Source organism: Pongo abelii, chromosome 20 (genome assembly GCF_028885655.2).
Source record: "Pongo abelii isolate AG06213 chromosome 20, NHGRI_mPonAbe1-v2.0_pri, whole genome shotgun sequence".
In the NCBI taxonomy this organism is placed as follows: Eukaryota; Metazoa; Chordata; class Mammalia; order Primates; family Hominidae; genus Pongo; species Pongo abelii.
The window spans coordinates 56,151,689-56,164,508 of NC_072005.2; positions in this window are offsets into that span (position 1 = coordinate 56,151,689).

A 12,820-nucleotide genomic window follows, 5' to 3' on the forward strand; every position below is an offset into this window, starting at 1 on the left:
GCACTTTGGGGGGCCAAGGCAGCAGATCATGAGGTCAGGAGATCGAGCCCATCCTGGCTAACACGGTGAAACCCTGTCTTTGCTAAAAATATGAAAAATTAGCTGGGCGTGGTGGCGGGCGCCTGTAGTCCCAGCTACTCGAGAGGCTAAGGCAGGAGAATCACTTCAACCTGGGAGGCGGAAGGCAGAGCTTGCAGTGAGCCTAGATTGCGCCACTGCACTCCAGCCTGGGCGACAGAGCAATACTCCGTCTCCAAAAAAAAAAAAAGCCAGACAATAATAAAGATAACAGGGTGGGTGCAGTGGCTCATGCCTGTAATTCCAGCACTTTGGGAGGCTATGCCAGGTGAATTGCTTGAGCCCAGGAGGTGGAAACCAGCCTGGGCAACATAATGAGATCTCATCTCTACAAAAAATAATTTAAGAAAAAATGGCTGGGTGCTGTGGCTTACGCCTGTAATCCCAACACTTTGGGAGGCCAAGGTGGGTGGATCACCTGAGGTCAGGAGTTCGAGACCAGCCTGACCAACATGGTGAAATCCCGTTTCTACTAAAAATACAAAAAGCCAGGTGTGGTGGTGGGCACCTGTAATCCCAGCTACTTGGGAGGCTCAGGCAGGAGAATCCCTTGAACTTGGGAGGCAGAAGTTGCAGTGAGTCGAGATCGCGCCATTGCATTCCAGCCTCAGCCACAAGAGTGGAACTCCATCTCAAACAAAAAAAAAGAGAATAAAAGAAAAGAAAAAAATTAGTGGGGCAAGGTGGTGTGCACCTGTAGTCCTACATACTTGGGAGGCTGAGGCAGGAGGATCACTTGAGGCCAGAAGTTGGAGACCAGCCTTGGCAGCATAGCAAGATGCTGTCTCTATAAAAAAAAAAAACTAAGTGGGGCCGGGTGCCTTGACTCAACGTCTATAATCCCAGCACTTTTGGAGGCAAAGGCAGATGGATCATTTGAGGTCAGGAGTTCAAGACCAGCCTGGCCAGCATGGTGAAACTCAGTCTCTACTAAAAATACAAAAAAAAATTAGCCAGGCGTGGTGGCACATGCCTGTAGTCCCAGCTACCTGGGAGGCTGAGGCAGGAGAATGGCTTGAACCCAGGAGGCGGAGGTTGCAGTGAGCCGAGATCGCGCCATTACACTCCAGCCTGGGCAACAGAGCAAGACTCTGTCTCGAAAAAAAAAAAAAAGCAAAGAAAAAGAAAAAAAATTAGCTGGGCGTGGTGGCATGAGCCTGTAGTCTGTAGTCCCAGGTACTTAGGAGGCTGAGGCAGGGGGATTGCTTAAGCCCAAAGGTTGAGGCTGCAGTGAGCCATGTTCGCGCCATTGCATTCCAGCCTGGGTGACAGAGCAAGACCCTGTAAAAAAAAAAAAAAAAAAAAAGACTGGGCGCGGTGGCTTATGCCTGTAATCCCAGCACTTTGGGAGGCCGAGGCAGGTGGATCACGAGGTCAGGAGATCAAGACCATCCTGGCTAACACAGTGAAACCCTGTCTCTACTAAAAGTACAAAAAATTAGCCGGGTGTGGTGGCGGGCGCCTGTGAGATCATGCCACTGCACTCCAGCTTGGATGACAGAGTGAGACTCCATCTCAAAAGAAAAAACAAACAAACAATAAATAAATAAATACATAAAAGAAAAAAGAAAAAAAAGTTCTCCACCGAGCAGCAAAGCATCTTTCTTTGCAACAGTGCAGAATTTTACCAGAGCCTTGTGTGTGTGGACAACAGCGACGGTGAAGAAATCCCCCCACTTTTCTGGCCCAGGTGTAGTGGCTGACACCTGTAATCCCTACACTTTGGGAGGCCAAAGTGGGAGGATCGTATGAGCCCAGGAGCTTGAGAACAACCTGGGCAACATAGCAAGACCCTGTCTCTACAAAAAGTTTTAAAAAAACTAACAACAAAAAAGAAATCCTCCCGCTTTTTTGCATTCCAGGAGATGGCTTATTGAGAAGAACCACCCTTCCATATATGACTTAGATAAGAGTTGAGGATGAACCCCTTGTCTAAGACAAGGGCAGACATAGACCCTCCAAATTCCCATTTATTTGTCTCATACATGATTAGCTGAACTGTTTTGTCCCCAGTGATCAGTTGAAACGAAATGCTTGTTTAACCTGACTTACTCTCCTCACTGCCAGGCCTCTGAATTTCAGTCCATCCACAGCCTCAGCCAGAATACAGCCCCTCCTTAAGCACCTCTCCTGAGAAGAATAAAACATCGATTGTCCTGTACAATAGCCCTTACATCTTATTTTCCCACAGCTGGTTCTTTCTAGCCTTGTTTACTCCTCCCTATAAAAGAAAAAGTCCTTGGCTGTGCACATGGCCTGCGCCTGTGGTGCCAGCACTTTGGGAGGCTGAGGAGGATCCCTTGAGTTCTGGAGTTCCAGAGCAGCCTGGGCAACATAGTGAGACCCCATCTCTACAAAAAAATTAAAAATTAGCCGTGCATGGTGGCACGGCAGTGAGCTGAGATTGCACCACTGCACTCCAGCCTAGTGACACAGTGAGACTCTGTCTCAAAAAAAAAAAAAAAAGGAAAAAAACCTGCCCAATTCTTGTCTCACTTGCAAATCTTTTGCTTCTCTCTATTGCAATATCCTCACCTTTATAGCAATAGTCCCTTTCCCACCTTAAAAAAATCCTTTCAAATAAAGTTTCTCTCCTCAAGGCTGCAGTGAGCCATGATTGTGTCTGGGTGACAGAGCCAGACTGGGTCTCTAAATAAAGTCTCCTTACCAACTATGATTTTTTTAAATTGAGGTGAAATTCACATAATAGAAAACCATTTTACAGGGAACATTTCACAGAACAGCGGCATTTAGTACATTCGCGGTGCTGTGCAACTACTGCCTCTCTTTCCTAATCACTTACCACTCCAAAAGAAAACCTCATCCCCTCTAAGCAGTTACTTCCCACTTCTGCCTTCCTGATGATGTGTTTCGTATTTGTATTCATTGAATGCTTGCAATTCCATGAAGTGGGGAAGTAAGTGTAACTCTGTTTTTTTTTGTTTTTTTTTGTTTTTTTTTTTTTTTTTTAGACGGAGTCTTACTCTGTCGTCCAGGCTGGAGTGTAGTGGCACGATCTTGGCTCACTGCAACCTCTGTCTCCCGAGTTCAAGCGATTCTCCGGCCTCAGCCTCCTGAGTAGCTGGGACCACAGGTGCACGCCACCAAGTCCAGATATTTTTGTATTTTTAGTAGAGACGGGGTTTCACCATGTTGGCCAGGCTGGTCTCGCCTCCTGACCTCACGTGATCCGCCCGCCTCGGCCTCCCAAACTGCTGGAACTACAGGTGTGACCCACCGCGCCGGTCGTGAAATGATTTCTTACTGTGAGTCATGGTCAGAAAAGTTTGGAAGCCGCTGGTAGGCGCCCCACCAGCTTGACATACTGATTTTCAGACAATAGCCGGTTTGCAAATCCCACGCTTCCAAAATCTATCATTTCTGGCCTCTGGGCGGAGCTGTCTTAGCAGGAATCTGCCGCCAGGTGGCGCGCGTACCCCGCCGGGAGTGGGTTTTGCTCCATCCCAGACTCAGACCGTCCAAGCCGGTGATTTCCTTCTGGTGGGTTTATGGGGACTAGAAGCCCTGACTTCGAATACAGTTCACAAAGCAGACGCATGCAGGGGGTTTTAGAAGGGAAGTGGCTCTCCTAAGACTCTATTTCTCCAGAGAGCTCATTAAATGCCTCCCGCGCCAGAAGAGGTCCCCGCCCCCGGAGCTCGCATCCCAGTGGGGAGGACACACACGAACCCCATTCCCGACCCCGTCAGTGCAGGGAGGCTCCGGCCTGGGGCCGAAGAGCCGAGTCTCTCTGGTGCCTGACAGCACGGGGTAGAGCCCCGCCCGGCCACCTGCTGACTGTGTGACCTTGGGAATAGTGCTTGGCCTCGCTGTGCCTTGGTTCCCTCCACTATAAAATGGCAGTGATAACAGCAGCCACTTCATAGGGTTCCGGGCATTGCGTAAGTTAATACATGCAAAGCGCTCAGAAGGGATGGGCATGTTTGTCGAACCCGTTGTTAAAAATTCCCATTTTAGGCTGGGCGCGGTCACTCACACCTGTAATCCCAGCACTTCGGGAGGCCGAGGCGGGCGGATCACCTAAGGTCAGGAGTTCGAGACCAGCCTGGCCAACATGGTGAAACCCCGTCTCTACTAAAAATACAAAAATTAGCCAGGCGTGGTGGCATGCGCCTGTAATCCCAGCTATTCGGGAGGCTGAGGCAGGAGAATCGCTTGAACCCGGGAGGCGGAGGTTGCAGTGAGATGAGATCACACCACTGTACTCCAGCCTGGGTGACAGAGTGAGACCCTGTCTCAAAAAAAAAAAAAAATTCTTATTTTACAGAAGAGAAAACCAAGGACAAGAACAGGGTAGTGAATCACCAAGCTCACATTTTTTTTTTTTTTCCTGCAGGAAGATCTCCAAGTTGAGTCCAGTGGTCTGACTCCCAGCCCAGATGGCCTTCCCTCTGCCTTGTGCTTGCTTGCTTGGGGTGGAAATGGAGCCAGCTCCCTTGGGATAGCTGCTCAAGCCCCAGGTGAAATCCTCCCGCAGAGGACATTGGCCCCCTGTTGGCATCAGTGCTGGGACTCGAATGAAGCTCTGTTTCTGCCTGGGTCAGGAAAATAGCTAGACTAAATAAATAAGTCATTGTAATGTCACAGGGTGAACCCCCAAATTGGGATTCAGCCTGGGAGGCCACATGAGTTGTTGGCTTCGTGCAGAAAAGAATTCAAGAGTGAGCCAACTCTTGAACAAAGTGAAGGCAAGTTTATTAAGAAAGTGAAGGAGGCCGGGCGCGGTGGCTCACGCCTGTAATCCCAGCACTTTGGGAGGCCGAGGTGGGAGGATCACTTGAGTCCAGGATTTCGAGACCATCTTGGGCAACATGGCGAAACCCTGTCTCTACAAACAATACAAAAATTAGCTGGGTGTGGTGGTGTATGCCCGTAATCCCAGCTACTTGGGAGGCTGAAGTAGGAGAATCACTTGAACCCAGGGGGCGGAGGTGGCAGTGAACCGAGATTGCGCCATTGCACGCTAGCCTGGGTGACAGAGCAAGACTCTGTTTTAACAACAAAAATAATAATAATAATAATAATAAGGCCGGGCGCGGTGGCTCACGCCTGTAATCCCAGCACTTTGGGAGGCCGAGGTGGGCGGATCATGAGGTCAGGAGATCGAGACCATCCTGGCTAATATGGTGAAACTGTGTCTCTACTAAAATTACAAAAAAAAAAAAAAAAAAAAAAAATTAGCAGGGCGTGGTGGCAGGCACCTGTACTCCCAGCTACTCGGGAGGCGGAGGCAGGAGAATGGCGTGAACCCGGGAGGCGGAGCTTGCAGTGAGCCAAGATCGCACCACTGCACTCCAGCCTGGGCGAGAGTGAGACTCTGTCTCAAAAAAAAAAAAAAAAAAAAAGAATATAGGCTAAAATAAACAAAGGACTGCCACCACGGCCACGGCCACTAGCGACACCTCACCAGGGGCCAAAGCATGTATTTCCCAGAGCCTGAGAGCCGCATGCCTGGGGCTGCTGCCATTGACAGCAGTCCTGTCCCTGCACCGGCAGCAGTGCCACGCACATTTGTACATGCCCCGAGGACAGGATCTCCTTGCCGACAACTGCCACTACCACTGCCACCCAAGCATGCCACATAGCAGCCAAGGGATTGCCCCAGCCTGTTTACCACCTGCACCCATGTGCACCACCACAGGGCCTGAGGACGGGCCCACCCAGTCAGGCACTGCTCCCCACAATACCCAAGCATGCTGCCCAGGGCCCTGGCATTGCCCTGCCTCATCTGCCACCACTGGTATCTATGTACTCCTCCTGGGGGTCTGAGGATGGGTCTACCCAGCCTGCTGCCACCATCACCACTGGCACACACTGACATACATCACCCACCTAGCCCATCTCAGCCACCAGTAACACCAGTGTGTGCTGCCTAGGAAGTTAAGGATTGTCCCACCATTGCCACTGCCATCACTCATGCCATGCATGCAGCCCAGGGACCCAAGGAGCCACTCATCATCCTTGCTGACTGCTGCCCCTGCTGGCACCAAAGTGAGCCACGTGGAGGCACATGAATTGGCCCATCTGGACCGGTTAACACCAGTGCTTGTGTATACCCCCAAAGGCCAAAGGATAGGTGTGCTCAGCCTGCCTCTGTCACCACTGGAGGCCAAGGATTGATCCACCTGGCATCCCATCACCAGCAAAGTCTCAATACAGCCTCCACTGACAACCACATCCTAAGCCACTGAGGAAGTCAGACACTACTAATGCTGTTTGTAGCTGAAAAAATCATAGAGACTACATGACTGCACGCTAGAATCAAAGCTAAAGAGCATTACCCACTGAACACCACAGATATGTCTTCATGAAAAAGTCTTCCGTTATAAGAGCCAATCCAAAAAATAGGAAGAAGTGACTGTTACACCAGACGCGCAAAAATCAATGTAGGGACATCAGAGACTTGAAAAAGCAAGAAAATGTGAAACCTCCAAAGGAATGTGATAATTCTCACAGAACAAATTCCAATGAAAAAGAAATTTATAAAATGCCAGTGTGGGCGGCAAAGCCATCCAGGTGCCGAGGCAAGAGACCAAGGGCACGAGCTGTTCCAGTGTAATACAATATATAAAACAAGAGTTATACTAGATCTAGATCCTAGACATGATTATATACATTATTAATCATTAGTTTGTAGCAATTACTCTTTATTCCAATATTATAATAATCCTCGCTCTACAATCATAACCTAGGAAAAACCAGGCCATACAGAGATAGGAGCTGAGGGGACATAGTGAGGTGTGACCAGAAGACAAGAGTGCGAGCCTTCTGTTATGCCCAGACAGGGCCACCAGAAGGGCTCCTTGGTCTAGAGGTAACGCCAGCATCTGGGAAGACGCCCGTTGCCAAGCGGACGGTGGTCTAGCGGTAGCCTCAGTGTCAAGGAAGAACACCTGCTACTTAGCAGACCGGGAAAGGGAGTCTCCCTTTCCCCGGGGGAGTTTAGAGAAGACTCTACTCCTCCACCTCTTGTGGAGGGCCTGACATTAGTCAGGTTCGCCCGCAGTTATCCGGAGGCCTAACCGTCTCCCTGTGATGCTGTGCTTCAGTGGTCACGCTCCTAGTCCGCCTTCATGTTCCATCCTGTACACTCGGCTCTGCCTTCTAGATAGGAGTGGCAAAATTAGTGAAAGTACTAAAAGTCTCTGATATGCAGAAATAATGGCGTAAGGTGTCTTTCTCTTTGTCTCCTCTCTCTCTCTGCCTGGGCTGCCAGGCATGGAAGGGCCTCCTGTCCAGTGGACACGTGACCCACGTGACCTTACCTATCACAGGAGATGACTCACACTCCTTACCCTGCCCCTTTTGCTTTGTATCCAATAAATAACAGCGCAGCCAGACATTCGGGGCCACTACCGGTCTCCGCGTCTTGGTGGTAGTGGTCCCCCCCGGGCCCAGCTGTCTTTTTTTTCATCTTTGTCTTGTGTCTTTATTTCTACAATCTCTTGTCTCCGCACACAGGGAGAAAAACCCACCGACCCTGTGGGGCTGGTCACTACAGCCAGAAAAAGGATTCAAAATATTGCTATTAAAGAATTTCACTGAGGGCCGGGCATGGTGGCTCACGCCTGTAATCCCAGCACTTTGGGAGGCTAAAGTGGGTGGATCACAAGGTCAGGAGTTTGAGACCAGCCTGGCCAACATGGTGAAACCCTGTCACTAATAAAAATACAAAAATTAGGCCGGGTGCGGTGGCTCATGCCTGTAATCCCAGCGCTTTGGGAGGCCGAGGCAGGTGGATCATCTAAGGTCAGGAGTTCAACACTAGCCTGACTAACATAGCGAAACCCTGTCTCTACTAAAAATACAAAACTTAGCCGGGCTTGGTGGTGGGCGCCTGTAATCCCAGCTACTTAGGAGGCTGAGGCAGGAGAATCACTTGAACCCAGGAGGCGGAGGTTGCAGTAAGCCAAGATTGTGCCACTGCTCTCCAGCCTGAGTGACAGAGCGAGACTGTGTCTCAAAAAACAAACAAACAGCCCAGGCGCGGTGGCTCACGCCTGTAATCTCAGCACTTTGGGAGGCCGAGGTGGGTGGATCACGAGGTCAGGAGATCAAGACCATCCTGGTTAACACGGTGAAACCCTGTCTCTACTAAAAATATTAAAAAATTAGCTGGGCGTGCTGGCGGGCACCTGTAGTCCCAGCTACTCCGGAGGCTGAGGCAGGAGAATGGCATGAACCTGGGAGGCAGAGCTTGCAGTGAGCCTAGATCGCGCCACTGCACTCCAGCCTGGGCGACAGAGCAAGACTCTGTCTCAAAAAACAAAACAAAACAAAACAAAAAAACCCCAAAACCAAAAAACTTTCAAGTCTCTAGGCATAGAAGGAACATATCTCAACACAATAAAGGCCATATACGACAAACTCACAATGAACGTTATACTCAATGGGGAAAAGCTGAAAACCTTTTCTCAAAGAACTAGAATAAGACAAGGAAGTCTACCTCTACCACTCCTATTAAACATAGTACCAGAAGCCCTAGCCAGAGCAATCAGACAAGATAATGAAACAAAAGGTGTCCAGATTGGAAAACAGGAAGTCAAATAGTCCCTATTTGCAGACTGCATGATCTTATACTTAGAAAATCTTCATCAAAAAACTTTTAGGTCTGATAAACCAATTGTGGCAGGATACAAAATCAACATACAAAAATCAGTAGCAAATCTATACACCAATAATGAACTGGCTGAAAAAGAAATCACAAAAGCAATCCCATTTATAATAGCTACCAAAAAAAAACTTAGGAATAAATTTAACCAAGGAAATGAAAGACTTTGACAAGAAAAACTACAAAACACTGATGAAAGACGCTGAAGATGCAAACGAATGGAAAGGCATCTTGTACTCATGGATTGGAAGAATATTGTTAAGATAACATTACTACCCAGAGCAACCTATGGATTGAATGCAACCCCTAGCAAGAAACCAATGACAATTTAGGAAAAGCAATCCTAAAATTCGTATGGAACCAAAAAAGCTTGAATAGCCAGAGCAATCCTGGGCAAAAAGAACAAAGCTGGAGGCACCACACTACTTGACTTCAGAATGTATTATAAAGCTATAATAACCACAACAGCATGGTGTTGCTATAAAAACAGACACACAGACCAGTGGAACAGAATAGAGAACCCAGAAATAAACCCACATATTTACAGCCAACTGATTTTCAACGAAGGTGCCAAGAACTTACACTGGGAAAAGGACATCCTCTTCAATAGATGGTGTTGCGAAAACTGGGCGTCCATATGCAGAAGAATGAAGTTAGACCCCCATCTCTCACCATATACAAAAACCAACTCAAAATGGAATAGAAACTTAAGCGTGAGACCTGAAAGTATAAAACTACTAAAATGAAACATAGGAAAAATTATCCAAGACATTGGTCTAGGCAAAGATTTTATGGTTAAGACTTCAAAAAAACAGGCAACAAAAACAAAAATAGACAGTTGGGACTATATTAAACCAAAAGCTTCTATGCAGCAAAGGAAACAGCCAATGGAATGAAGAGACAGTATGTTGAATGGGAGACAATATTTGCAAATTATTCATCTGACCAAGGACTAATATCCAGAATATACAAGGAATGCAAACAACTCAACGCAAAAGAATAACCACATTAAAAAGCAAGCAAAGGACATGAATAGACATTTCTAAAAATAAGACATAATGGTCGGGCACGGTGGCTCATGCCTGTAATCCCAGCACTTTGGGAGGCCGAGGCAGGTGGATCACCTGAGGTCAGGAGTTCGAGACCAGCCTGGCCAACATGGTGAAACCCTGTCTCTACTAAAAATATATATATAAAAAAATTAGCTGGGCATGGTGGTGCATGCATGTAGTCCTAGCTACCCAGGGGGCCAAGGCAGCAGACTCGCTTGAACCTGGGAGGTAGAGGTTGCAGTGTGCTGAGATCACACCATTGCACTCCAGCCTGGGCGACAGAGTGAGACTCCATCTTAAACAAACAAAAAAAGAAGACATACAAATGGCCAACAGGAATATGAAAAAATATTCTAATCCCTAATCATCGGAGAAATGCAAATAAAAACCACAGTGAGATATCATCTTACCCTGGTTAGAATGGCTATTATAAAAAAGACAAAAAATAACATGCCTGGAAAGATTCCATCCCAGAAAAGGGAACTCTTCTACACTGTTGGTGGAAATGCAAATTAGTGTAGTAATTATGAGAAGAGTATGGCAATTTCTTCAAAAACTAAACCTAGAACTACCATATGAGTCAGCAATCCCACTACTGGGTATGTATCCAAAAGAAAGGAAGTCAATATATCAAAAGGATACCTGCACCCCTATGTAGATTACACCACTATTCATAACAGTAAAGATACGGAATCAACCTAAATGTCTATCAATTTATCTATTTCTTTTATAAGAAAATCCTCTCAGGCTGGGTGCAGTGGTTCATGCCTATAATCCCAGCACTTTGGGAGGCCGAGGTGGGTGGATCACGAGGTCAGGAGATTGAAACCATCCTGGCTAACATGGTGAAACCCCGTCTCTACTAAAGATATAAAAAATTAGCTGGGCGTGGTGGCAGGCGCCTGTAGTCCCAGCTACTTGGGAGGCTGAGACAGGAGAATGGCGTGAACCTGCAAAGAGGAGCTTGCAGTGAGCCAAGATCGCACCACTGCACTCCAGCCTGGGCGACAGAGTGAGACTCTGTCTCAAAAAAAAAAAATCTTTATCCTCATTGTTTTCACGTTGGGTAGGCTGAGGAGGAAGAGGAAGAGGAGAGACTCATTTTGCTGTCTCAGGGGTGGCAGAAGAGGAAGAAAATCTGTGTATAACCCAGTGTAAACTTGTGCTGTTCAAGGGTCAGCTGTACACACACAGAGACACACAAAACATGCATAATACAATTGAACACTACTCAGCCATACGATAAAGAAATCCTGCCATTTGCAACAACAGAAATTAACCCTAAATCAGAGGTAGACAAATACCGTGTGATCTCACGGATGCGTGGAATCCACAGAAGTCAAACTGTCACTAGAGAGTTGTCCAGGTTCTTGGTGTGTTGAACAAAGAATTGAACAAAATGCACAAATCAAGTAACAAAAGAAAATGCAAGGAGGGAAAAACCAACAGAAGAATGGAGTAACAAAAGCACAGATTTTTTTAAGTTCTAGGGTACATGTGCAGGACATGCAGCTTTGTTACACAGGTAAATGTGTGCCATGGTGGTTTGCTGCACCTATCAACCCATCACCTAGGTATTAAGCCCAGCATGCATTAGCTGTTTTTCCTAATCCCGTCCCTCCCCCGACCCCTTGACAGGCCCCAGTGTGTGTTTTTCCCCTTCCTGTGTCCATGTGTTCTCATTGTTCAGCTCCTACTTATAAGTGAGAACATGTGGTGTTTGGCTTTCTGTTCCTGTGTTGGTTTGCTGAGGATAATGGCTTCTGGCTCCATCCATGTCCCTGCAAAGGACATGATCATCCTTTTTTCTGGCTGCATAGTATTCCATGGTGTATATGCACCACATTTTCTTTTTCTTTTTTCTTTTTCTTTTCTTTTTTCTTTTTCTTTTTTTTTTTGAGACAGAGTCTTACTCTGTTGCCCAGGCTGGAGTGCAGTGGCGTAATCTTGGCCCACTGCAAACTCCACCTCCCGCATTCAAGTGATTCTCCTGCCTCAGCCTCCCGAGTAGCTGGGACTACAGGCACCTGTCATACCCGGCTTTTTTGTATTTTTAGTAGAGATGGGATTTCATCATGTTGGCCAGGATAGTCTCCACCTCTTGACCTCGTGATCCACCCGCCTCGGCCTCCCAAAGTTCTGGGATTACAGGCGTGAGCCACCGCACCTGGCCCACCGCATTTTCTTTATCCGGTCTATCATTGATGGGCATTTGGGTTGATTCCAGGTCTTTGCTATTGTGAATAGAAAAGCACAGATTTATTGAAGACAATTCAGAATGGGAGCGGGATCGAGCCAGCAGCTCAAGAGCCTCCCCCAATTAAGGTTTGTAATAAGCTAGAAGGAACCCGGCAACACCCCTAGGCACCCTTCAGAGGCTTCCAATTGGTTAGATGCTATGAAGGATTGGCTCACCACCAATCAGTGGCCGTAGTGGAGACCCGGCCCGCAGTCAATCAGAGGCTGATGTGGCTTGTTATCACCGGAGTGAAGACGTGACCTGTACGCCACACCTGCTGCTCTCCTGCCTGTAGGAACTGGCTGCACCTGCTGAACACCTGTTCCCCTAATCCCCTATTCTCTTGCCACAAAACTCATGGAAACAAAGTAGAATTAGAACCGCGGTTGCTGGGGGCTAAGAGGAGAGAAAAACAGACAGATATCGGTCAAAGGGTAGAAACTTGCGTTTACAAGATCGGGTCAGCCCGGCATGGTGGCTCACACCTGTAATCTTAGCAATTTAGAGGCTGAGGCGGGAGGATTGCTTGAGGCCAGGACTTTGAGACCAGCCTGGGCAACATAGTGACATCTCGTTTCTTTTTTTCTTTTCTTTTTTTTGAGACAGAGTTTTGCTTTTGGCGTCCAGGCTGGAGTGCAATGGCGCGATTTAAGCTCACTGCAGCCTCTGCCTCGCGGGTTTAAGTAATTCTCCTGCCTCAGCCTCCCTAGTAGCTGGGATTATAGGCACCCGCCACCATGCCCTGCTAATTTTTGTATTTTTAGTAGTGACGGCATGATTACAGGCGTGAGGCACCGCGCCCTGCCATGAGATCCCGTT